The 12,009-nt window shown below is 40.4% G+C and overlaps 1 protein-coding gene across 8 annotated transcripts in view; it reads left to right on the top strand.

The window, feature by feature from the left end:
* LPGAT1 (lysophosphatidylglycerol acyltransferase 1) overlaps positions 1 to 12,009 on the top strand; it is a 133,968-nt gene that overhangs the window by 39,041 nt on the left and 82,918 nt on the right. The gene's annotated exons all lie outside the window — the stretch shown is intronic.

Genomic DNA, 12,009 nt, shown 5'->3' on the forward strand with positions numbered 1-12,009 from the left:
ACTGACCCTGTGTGTGGAACTGGAATCATTTCAGAGAATGCTAGTATGGAGGTCTTGGACTTCAATTTCTTGCAGCATAAATTTGGCTGTTATGTATTATGATGGTGTAGAGATGAAGGCATGGATCTGCCACATCTGAGATCAGGATTCCTTTGCTAGCTTTGTCACAGACAGTGGCAAGTCATTTAACCTCTGTTTCTCCATTTGGAAAATGAGCCTGTGCGCACTTTTATACCCAAGGACCAATTTTTATGGGGAATGGAGGAGGAGTTTTCCCAGATTCTTTTTTGTTTTGTTTCTGTTCTCCTATTTTGGATAATTTTCTTCAAACATCATATTATTCCTGCCTTCAGCCCATGCAGATGCAGGTCTCAGTGTCAAAATCTGCCAGTACTTAGATTTTGTGATGTAATATGATTACATTGAGCAGAAAGAAGGGCCCAAAAATACATTGCAAATTTTTGTTTAAAGTAGTTGTTATCCATTTATGTAAAGACTTTTAACTCAAATGCTTAATCAAATTTTAAGTTACAAAATGGACTGGGGCAAAATCAGTCTTGTGATGAGATCCTGATTGGCATCTTAGCTATGGAGAGGCTTCTACCTTTCTAATTCTGAGACAAAAAACTACTATAAGGTAGATTTACAGTTGAGATTTACTTTATTATTTTCTCTGGAGTTTGGACCTTGACTATAATACATTGACCAAGAAATCTGGACTTTGACAAAAAATAATTGACTACACCTGACCTATTGTATATGAACAAGCAAGATAGTGCTGGAAGCAGCTTTTGGCAGACCAGTTTTCTGCTGTTCCGCTGGCTTGGGCAGAGTAGCATTTACTGGCCATCAGGATGGTAAATCTTGTAAAATCTTGCCACATTTAGTTGGTTTGGCTGAGCCGCTAGAAACTTCACCTGGGAAATGGTCTTTTAAACTTGGAACTATCTCAGTAAGTTTGCACTCACTGGAGTACCTCATTAATGGATCTGTTCACGATGGTAAACAGTAGCAAGCTTCCATGATTCTGCACTTCATAGAGACCTTCTCTGCTATATGCTTTTTCCCTCCTCCATTCATTGGTCACATTCTCTGAAAAATCAGACTGACAAAGCACATCGTCAGCTGCATTGCTTTAATCTATCCTAGGCCTGCCCTTACTAGTCATGGTATTTGGAGCTGTTAAGGCTAGTGTCAAAAGAACGTCTAGCCCGCTGTTAGGTCACATTCTGTTATTTTGGGGAACTAGTGGGCACAGTACACAAGAAAAGCTGCACATATAGATCCTTGGGTGCATCCACATATGAAGGAGTCTGTGTTCAGAAGTAATCAGCACTCTTAATGTTTGAAATAGTGTCTTTCCAAAATAAACTACTATACTTAGTTTCATCATTGGCTTGATGAGAGAGGTGGGAGAGTCAAATACAGATCTAATTTAATTGCCATCTATTTTAATTCTCTTATAAGAAGAGACTTAAAAAAAAATCTAAAGAGGAAGTTTGAGTGATTAAGGGGCTGAGTATTGTGATAGTTTGCAAGTGACCACTGTGACACACCGTACCTCCAAGTAGCACCCTATAATCCCCATATTCATTGTTCAGATTTGGCTGTGATATTTCATACAAAGCATGCCACGTAAGATATCATATGAAAGACCACGATCTGCTGAAACCCATTGTTCTGTCAAAATATGTATGGTTGTTATTGAAATATGTTGTCAATTTTCGAGTTGTTCTCTGCTAGTTCTCAGTGACAACAAAGGAGGTAATCCACCCCCAGGTGGATGTTAGATGACCATTAATCAGCAGGGGAGCTGTAAACAAGGGATGTACAATTTTGTAAGAGAAGCACCACACAATAGGGATTGCTCAACCCTGTGACTCAGCAAGGCCCATCAGGCATGGCAAGACTAGTTTTTGTCCAGGGACATGGACTAAGAGTATAAAGTAAGGGACAGTGGCATCGTACCTTTACCTTTCTCCTCCCCCTCCTATGCTGGAAGCAATAAGAATGCTGGGAAGAAAAAGACTTGAACTGAGGAGACTGGTCCCAGGCTTGAAGGGAAAGCCCATGTATTAAGGATAGTAACCTACCTGCAACTTCCCATGGGGTGAGAGAAACTGCTTCATCCAAATACTGATTAATCTAATAAGGTTCAGGATTTACACTGCATACTTACCTTTTATTTTCTTCGGGAACTATCTCTGACCTTTTGTGCCTACCACTACAATCACTTAAAATCTATCTTTCTGTAATCAGTAAACTTATTTTAATGTTTTATTGTTACTGGTGAGATTGTCTGAAGTGTTTGGGAAATCTGCTCAAGTTACAAAGGCTGGTGCATGTCCACTTTCCTTTGACAAAGTGGTGAACCAATTAATAAACTTGCATTGCTGAAGAAAGGGTCTGGAGCAGTGCAAGATGGCATATTCCAGGGTCTGAGGCTGGGGACATGGGAGATTTGCTGGTGCCTTTCTCTGTGAGATTCGTGAGTGGCTCATGCAATTTAGCTTGGTGTGGGGCTCCATTTGCTGTTGTACTAAGTGATAACAGTGCCCAGAGAGGTTTGCTACTTGTCCCTAGCAAAGCATTGTGAGAGACAGCCCAAGCTGGAGAGTTAAGGGGACACAGCGGTACCCCAGTTCCAGATTGTACCCTGGGGATCCCATCACAACCACCGAAGGCAGTGGCGGAGTAATTTTAAGACTGACTTTATAACTCCAACAATGGAGGTGAAGGGAAGCTATAACTAGGAGTAATGGGATGAAAATAGAAAGAAAATGTAAGTTGAATATCAGGAAAATTAGATGTTTAATCGTATGGAGTAGTCTTCCTGGGGAAGTGATGGAAGTTCAGTGGGACATCTGAAAACCAAACTTGATTTAAGTCGCTAAGAAAATGTATAGTGGTAAACAGGCCTTCATTGCTGAGGAGACCGTCTCTCTCTTCTGTGATTCTATGAAGACAGAGACTTAATAGGGTATTGAGGGAGGGAAAATTAACCACTAGTGTAATTTAGAGTTGTTGCAATAATACTGAATTGAGTTAGTTATAAACATGTTCTTTAGTAGTTGAAATCTTTGCTTTGTATGTCATGTCCTTAGAATTTTATGCAGTGTTTGTAGTCGTGTTGATCCCAGGATATTAGAGAGGCAAGGTTGGTGAGGCAATATTTTTTTATTGGACCAACTTCTGGTGGCGAGAGAGACAAGCTTTTGAGCTTACACAGAGTTCTTCTTCAGGTCTGTGTAAGCTCAAAAGCTTGTCTCTCTTGCCACCAGAAGTTGGTCCAATAAAGATATTTTGTCATCCACCTTGTCTCTCCAATGTCTCCAGAATGATCTTTAGATTGCAGATGCTGGAATGAATGGCAGAGGTACTCAGTGTCTTAAGTTCTTATTAAAAATTTATATTTAGGGCCCTACCAAATTCACAGTCCATTATGGTCAATTTCACAGCCATAGGATTTGAAATTTGATATATTTCACATTTTCAGATATTTTAAATGTGAAATTTCGGTGATGTAACCATGGGGGTCCTGACTCAAAAGGGGTTTGTGGGAGAGTGTGTCGCAAACCTGTTGTAGGGGGTCGTGGAATTGCCACCCTCATGTCTATGCTGCCTTCAGAACTGAACAGAGTGGGAAGGAGGGTGTTGCAGAGCTATCTGAGGCCAGGAGAGATACCCAAGAGCAGCGTTTCAGGGAAAGAGCAAGTCCTGTCCCTCCCCAGCACAGCCAGAGCTAGGAGCCCCCTTTGCTGGAGTGCTCCTAGGATCACGGGGACATTGGATTTCACAGGGAAGGGCTTATTTCACATTCTGTGACACATTTTTCATGCCTGGGAAATTTGGTGGGGCCCGAGGTATGTTCTTAGAAGCATAAGTAAAATAGTAAACTTTATTTAAATAAATAAAATGTGAAGCTACATTTTATAAACCTCACTTCTTGCTCCTCTCTTTTCTCTCAGGATTATGTTCATTTTCCTTTCAGTCAATGTATGTATGTATGTATGACTCTGTGATGCTTTCTGTGCTATTAGCTAGGAATTCCTGTAACCTCAAAGACAACTGGAGGGTAGGGGTGTGACAGAAAAGGCTATTGCTTTTCTTTCAGTTAGTATTTTTAATGCTTTTAATGTGGAAATGTTTTCTTAATTACTGTGAAACACTGTTATCTAAAACAGGATATAATCAGTTTTTTTCTGTTTTCACAACACCGAACTAGTCTATTAATTTGCACAAACAAATGTATTTTTTAAAATTAACAACTCTCTCTCATACGTTTACACATGTTTTTACAAGGTCTAGGCATATTGTGTAGCCCAGACTACAGCCAATTGCCTTTCAGAGTTCCTGAAAATATAGATATGTATGTAGAGGTGAGGATGGGGGAGGATTAGTGAGGGTCCAAACTGACCAGGTCTTACACAGTGATTATGGAAACCTTGAAATCAATGAGCTGCTGTGACCCCTGTATTCACAGTCTACACACTGTTGTAATAATCTTTGTACAAGGCATGCCTTGTAGGATATCATTCGAAAACTCATAATTTGCTGGTCAGTATTGTCCTGATTAAAACTGTGTGGCAATGTACAAGATTTGCCTGAATGAGAATGATAATACATCTTCCAAACACCACGGCCTTGCTCAAACTGAGGTTAGCAAACAGATCTGTCCTAAACAAAGGAATGTGGGCTTGCCTTAATTTGCATTTAAGCAGTGAACAGAGTAATCAAGCAGTGAACAGAGTAATCAAGCAGGAAGGAAAACAAAGGAAGCTCAAACAGTTGAGAAAAAAGCAGCTGGGAACATCTTTCCACATAGACTTTTTGTCTACTGGTGCCCAGCTAGAAATGTTTTTCAAGAAGCGGACTGAAACTGTAATAAGGGAATGACAAATACCCTAAGGGACATCCCACCTCCCCAGCCAATTGCTTTCGCTGCACCTGTAGTGGTAAGGAAGCATTTGTTTGACTCTGGGAGAAGAGTTCCTGACCCACAGGATTTGGTTAGTAAGACTGCTCAAAGCATGTAGTGAGAAATTTTGCTTGAATTCTGATACAGTTTAAGTCAGGTTTTCGGAAAGTTGTCTTTATTTTTCTTGTAACCATTTCTGACTTTTATGCCTCTTAGATTGTAAACGAGTACAAGTAATCTCTTTGTAGTTTATCAACTTGTTTTATTGTTTTATCTAATCCAGTGTGTTAAAATTGAAGTGTCTGGGGAACTCCATTTAGTGTGACAAGTTGTGTGCATGTTAATCTTTTAAAGAAATAAAGGATATAATAAAAATGTATTGTCCAGGAAAGGGCTGGGCAGTACAAGACATACATTTCTAGGGGAAAATCTAAGACTGTGGGTCACTCTACAGTATACCCAAGGCAGGTGAGAGCCAGAGTGTAACCTGTGTGTGGCTGGCAGGTTGCAGTTACACAGACGCTCAGGCTGTGGCTTGCAGGCTGGAAGGCTGTTTGTGAGCATCCCAGGTGGGAGCTACTACAGCAAGTCATTGTAAGACACCTAAGGTTGCGGGGCAGGGATGACGCAGCTGCTCAACAGGCTGGATTGTACCCTGGCATGTCACAGTTGCTTATCGAGCGTCTCATTAGTTTTATTTCTAACTAATCTCTGCCACCATTCCCAGAATTTCCTAATGCTGTCTCTCAGAGGCCTCAACAACAAAGGGTAAATAACTTTTTAACATCTGTATCTCGCTGGCATAGCTGAAACAAGGTTTGATCAGCCACTCTGAACGTCACTAGACTGTATGTAATACTTCATTATAAGAAAACATATTGTTAGAATTCAGAGAAGAATGTATTAAATTTAGTAATTCACTTCAACTTTGGTGTTTTGAGGCTTAGAACAATTTGCTGAGGTCAGAAGGGAAGCAGAGTATACTTTGTGTTTTATGCTGTTGATTTTTATGGCTGAAAATTTGCATAGGTTATTGAGTGTATTTACAGGACCTTGATCATAAAAAATGCACAATATTGCTTTGTTTTCAGTGTTGCCAACTCACAACTTTTTGTTGTTACAAGTCTTGAAATACTTTTTTTTTGTCTTAAAGCACCAACTACTGGATTTGTGACTACATGAGATATTCACTTAAAGCGAAGTGTCTTAGCCCTCATGTTTGCGAGCTTGACAGCATGACCTGAATGTGCCCTAGAGGTTCAAAATCCAGGAGGCAGATAAACTGAACCCCAAATTTATTATTTAAGTATCTCATAACTCAAGCCAATCACATGATTTTGTGGCCTAATTCATGCTTTTTGAATTCTTGGGGGTGGCAACATGTCGCCCTTCCAAAACAGAGAGCCCTCCTCTGAAGGAAGCAGGAGCTTCGAAGGTCCTTCTACCCTAGAACTATTTATGTTGGGCTCTGTAACTTTGTTTGTGGACTGAGTAAGGCAATGTTTGTGATCTGAGTGCAGCTGCAGTCAAGAGGGAGAAATGCACTGTATCTGGGTTCCTCTCTGTGTGTGTCGTAGTGGCTTCTGGTTAGGAGACTTCCCTCATCTGCAAATCTGTGTGTGTCGGTTTAAAAATAATAATCTTAGATGTTTCCTCAGGGCTGAAATTTTACCAATGAAAAGTGCTGGTGTGGACAGTGCTTTATCGGTGGCAGGCATGCTCCTGCTGACAAAGCTACTGCCCCTCATCGAGGGTGGTTTTATTTTTGTCTGCAGGAGAGCTCCCTCCTGCTGACAAAGAGCGGCTACGTTGTGTGCCTTACAGCTGTGCCACTAAAGCCTTGCCACTGCTGCTGTAAGCTGTGCAGTGTAGACATAGCCTAATACTGTAGTGAGAAAGCAGGTGTAGAAAATTAAACAAATGTTCAGTTACAAATAAAAGCCAATATGTAAATGAGTTCATACATATTGGTTAATGGTGCAGTGTCTTAATTCGCATAGTTGATCCCTTGCAAACAATCTCTAGATTTCTGAATCTCCTGTCTGAAGAGGTATGCCAGAGTGTATAAAATAAATAAACCATCTTTATGTTGATATGAAATTCACTACATGTGAATATATTGGGTACTTCTCAAAGCTTTTTAATTCTCTCTCTCCCCCTGCCGCCCCCCAAATGTGTTTAATCATGATTTATAAAATTGCAAAGTGTTCTCAGAAATGTCAGCTGCTACTCTGGTCGCAGAAATGGAGAGCAAAGCACAATATTTCAGCCACAAATTTGGAAAAAAAGTATTTATTTTTATTGCCCTCATGCTAGTGGCTCTAAACAGAGTTGTTCATAGAAAGCTCAGTAATCTGCAGGATTTTGAGAAAATGTGGTCTAATTTTGGACTGTGATTATGAAAGTGCTATTACTGATGCTAAGGATATGGATGAATATTGACCCTTTTTGCCTTATGAATCTTAGATAGATTTGCTTCTTCCTTTCTTATTCTTAATTCTTTTCTTACTGGCATGCTGTCTCTGAGGCTTCATTCTTTCTCTTGAGGATCACTTCCCTACAGTTGTACCTACTAGTTGTTCTTGCAAACTCTGGTCCAAAACTGAGATATCCAAAATCTGAATTTGGAGCTCTGGGTCCTGTTCATGGAGGCTCAACAACCCTTCCGTTCCCTGATGTGGCCCTTCCAGGTCAGAATTGAGGTAGCTGTAGGTAAAGCTTTTTCTGCTTGTAAGCATGTTGCTTGTGTGTATTTTTTGTGTGTAGAAGATTTCAGTATCCAAAAGTCTTAATCTGGCAAGTTTCATCAGCACTAAATTCACCATGAGTTTAGAATTGCTATCTGTAAATTAGTATAATGAAATCTCATTTAACTGAAACAGGGCCAGGTCCCCACTTACTGCTGACATAATTCGGTTTCAGATAATAAAGACATAATGCTTGGGAGAAGGAGCAGCAGAGAGGCTTCAAAAGCTGCCTGAAGCTGTGCTTGTGAGTAAGGCTAGAATTTTGTCACAAAGGTTTTGGAAATCATGGAATTCATGACTTCCAAAGATCTCTGGAGCTCCCAGCCAGGCCCCTGCAACTGCCTAGTGGCTCCCATTTTTTGATGGGTATTTTTAGTAAAAGTCAGGGACCGGTCACTAGCTTCCAGGAATTTTTCTTTATTGCCCTTCACCTGTCAGTGACTTTTACTAAAAAAAATATCAGTGAAAAAAATCTTAGCCTTACTTATGGATTACGGGGCTTGATCCGGTTCCATTCAAATAAGTAGGAAAATTTCCCATAGACTTGAATGGTGCAGGATTAAGCCCCGGGACACCTCCCATCTCCTTTGTCCCAGGTATGTACGCTTTCAGGAATCTCTGTCCTGAGCTGGCTGTTCATAGGCAGGGGAGCCAGCCAGATGGCTTTGGAGTCCTATGCTCGTGGCTGGTGAAACCCTATGCACAGATTTCAAAACCTGTTAAAACTTTACCCAAGTTTATTCCCTCTTGTGTGCTGAACTGGTATTTGCAGAAACATGATTTATTTTGGAGCTGCTAAATTCAGAATCACTGTGACATGCAATGTGTCTTGGCAATGGGAGGAAATTAGGAGAGGAGCATTTGCTGTTGTTCAAGAGCCCCAAGTGACAAATGTTTGTCACTGAACTGTTGCCTTTCCATAGTGAAGAACAGCAGTGTCCCCTTGTTTTGCTGCCACGCACCTGATGTTTGAGCTGTGTTTTTCCACTTGCAGAAGTGAATGCAATACCACAAATATCCCTTAAAGAAAAAATGCACTCATTTTCCTTGTTCTAACAGTCTGAAAGTTTACAAGGGCGGGAGTGCCTGCCATGATAGAACTATGTATGTATTACACTGAAGTTTAAAGGGACACCACAAACTTGAAATTAAAATTTTAAAAAAAAGTTATAAGTATTGTCTGTACCACACCTCCATCATTGATTGGTGTCCCTACCAATTTTGGGAGGGTTTACCATTATATTTTCCTTTTTAAAAAAAAATTGCAAAAACAAACTCACCTGATGCTGCATGCAAGACTCATGTGAACAACTCTGGAATCTGTCTAAAGTGTAGCCAATTGGTTGACTGTCCTTGTAATTCAATAATGAAAATGTTTTTGAGACCAGGTTACCAAGCTTAGGCAATTTACTGTGTAAAGATCAAGTAGTACAGTATGAAAAGGAGGCATACATACCACTCCTCCCAGGAAGTACTTCTCATGTAGTGTGTAGTTCAGCTTGCGCAGAAGGAGTGTTCCCCTATAGGCATTCAGAACCAGTCATATTTATACATTTCCTGAAAATAAATAAATTAAATAAATCTTGCAACTTTTTGGACAGTGGAAATGACATTTGGCAAGGAAAAGGCCCTCTTTGAGCAGTCCCCTTTTTGAGCAATCTGGTGAAAAAGTGGTTTGACACAGTAAGAGTTAGGTGCTGTGAAATTGCACTTTATATATGCATAATGTATTTTTTCGGGGAGGGAGAGAGGCCAGGCTTCAGAAGCACAGCATTGAGGCAGTGTTATGCATTGGTGAGTTGTCAATTTAGCTGCATAGTGAAAGCATACTGAAATTATGCTTTCATAAAGGATCATATACTATGGTATTTCTCATGTGAAACTTAAAACCATAATATTTTCCCTATAACCTCAGATATATGGATAGTATCTCTCAGTACTGTGTGTTAGTTTGTCTATATAGGTACATGACAGATGCTCTGTAAACTGATTCTGTGTTCAGGTAATCTGCTCCAAGTAGGATTCAGTTTATAATTTAAACGATTAATTCAGGGAGGGACCAAACTTTCTTGAGAAAGAGGATTTGCAAATGGTCAAGGAGCCGGTTAGGGACAGAGAGAATCTTCCAGGTGTGTGTTAAGCAAATTGAGGAGGGTCTGTTGCTTCTCTCACTGTGGAGAGAGAGGGCAGGTTGTATGGTACCAGAAATATATCTCCCAATATCAGTCATCTGATTTGTTGAGTTGCGGTCCAGATGTAGAATTTAACTTTTTGTATTAAGGCTCAATTCACACTATATTGTAGCTGTCAGATATGGCCAAAAGCTCTGCATGTCTTCTGAAATCTGAGAGTGCAGTGCTGTCTGGATTTCTGAGGATTCATAGATTCCAAGACCAGAAGGGACCATTGTGGTGGTTTTATTCTGACCTCCTGAATAACATAGGCCATAGAACTTCCCCAAAAAAATTCCTAGAGGGTATCTTTTAGAAAAACATCTTATCTTGATTTAAAAATGGCCAGTGATGGAGAGTCCACCATGACCCCCCCCCCCCCCCCCCCGGTAAATTGTTCCAATAGTTAATATCCCTCACTGTTACACACACACACACACACACACACACACACACACACACACACACACACACACACACACACACACACACACACCTTATTGCCACTCTGAATTTGTCTAGCTTTGACTTACAGCCACTGAAGAGCCCATTAAAATATTTGTTCCCCATATAGGTTTTTGACTGTGATCAATTAAGATTGAGCTCCTTGAGTCTATCCCTGTAAGACATGTTTTCTAATCCTTTAATCATTTTCAGGACTGTTCTCTGAACCCTCTCCAATTTATAAACATCATTCTTGAATTGTTGGCACCAGAACTAGATACAGTATTCCAGCAGCAGTCACACCAGTGCCCAATACAGCGGTAATATAACCTCTCTACTCCGGCTGTACATTCCCCTGTTTGTACATCCAAGGATCCCGTTAGCCCTTTTGGTGACAGCATTGCACTCGAAAGCTCATGTCCAGCTGATTCTCCACCACGACTCCCAAATCTTTTTCAGGGTCACTGCTTCCCGGGATTGAGTTCCCCATTCCATAAATATGGCCTGCATTCTTTGTTCCTAGATGTGTATGTTTACATTTAACCGTATTAAAATGCATATTGTTTGCATATTAAGTGCTTATCAAGCAGTCCAGATGACTCTATATTAGTGACCTTTCCTCTTAATTATTTACCACTCCCCCAATTTGTGTCCTCTGCAAACTATCAGTGATTTTTGCTTTCTTCTAAGTCATTGATAAAGTGTTAAATAGCATAGGGCCAAGAGCCAATCTCTGCTGACCCCCACTAGAATCACACCTGTTTGATTCTTTATTTAAAATTACTTTTTGAGATCTGTCACTTAGCCAGCTTTTTATCTATTTCATGTGAGCCATGTTAATTTTACACCTGTTCCAGTTTTATAGAAGTCAAGTATATTGCATCAACGTTATGATCTTTACCAACCAAAGGAGGAGAAAATAAACGTCAAAAGGTGTCCTTTTGGTAGGGCTTGGAAATCCATGTTATGCACTGAGTACTGCTTCCTGTCTTCTGCGGGTATCCTGTTGCTGTGCTTAGTTCAGTTACTGTACAGATGATGGATGGGGGAGAGTAATTAAGAGTGCAATTTACTGAGACTCCTGTGTGGTGAGCCCTTCTCTGGCTGGCTGAGAGAGCTGTTGCTGATGGCAGTCAAGGATTACTGTATTAAAGATATGGTGTTAACTTCTGTAGGACAGAGTGATAGAATATGTCTGTCTCTCTTGTGATGTAAAAAACTGGTATGTTGGTCAGCCAAGTAAGAACTTCATGAGGTAGTGGATAAAAGTGCAGGAAAAAAAACCCCAAACAAACCAAAAAAACCCCCAAACAAACACGTTATCCAGTATTTTCCTTCTGAATATAATAGAACTACTTTACTGCCTTTCCTCTCCTTGTAGTCCTTGCATCTAAGTGACCATCCGTTCAGCTGAGGAGGGATTCTCTTCACTCGAGTCTTTCATTGCTCAGGCAACAGGCTTGTGTGTGTTTGTGTTTAAAGGTCTCTCATTTGAACTAAGTTTTTACCAAAATTTCATAGTCTGTTCTCCTGTAGGAGGTTGTCTCTTTTTCATTTCTGAGTTTAGTCACATTGTGACCATCAAGTCAAGAATGTTAATGTCTGCCTTCTGACCTCTTCTGGTAGTTTTGCTTGTTTTTGTAAAGTTTGGATACCACAGCTGCTGACTAACATCCTCTCACCACTCTTGCCACGCACATTTTTGGTCTCAGCTATACTAAATAATGAC

Source organism: Lepidochelys kempii, chromosome 3 (genome assembly GCF_965140285.1).
Source record: "Lepidochelys kempii isolate rLepKem1 chromosome 3, rLepKem1.hap1, whole genome shotgun sequence".
Classification (NCBI taxonomy): Eukaryota; Metazoa; Chordata; order Testudines; family Cheloniidae; genus Lepidochelys; species Lepidochelys kempii.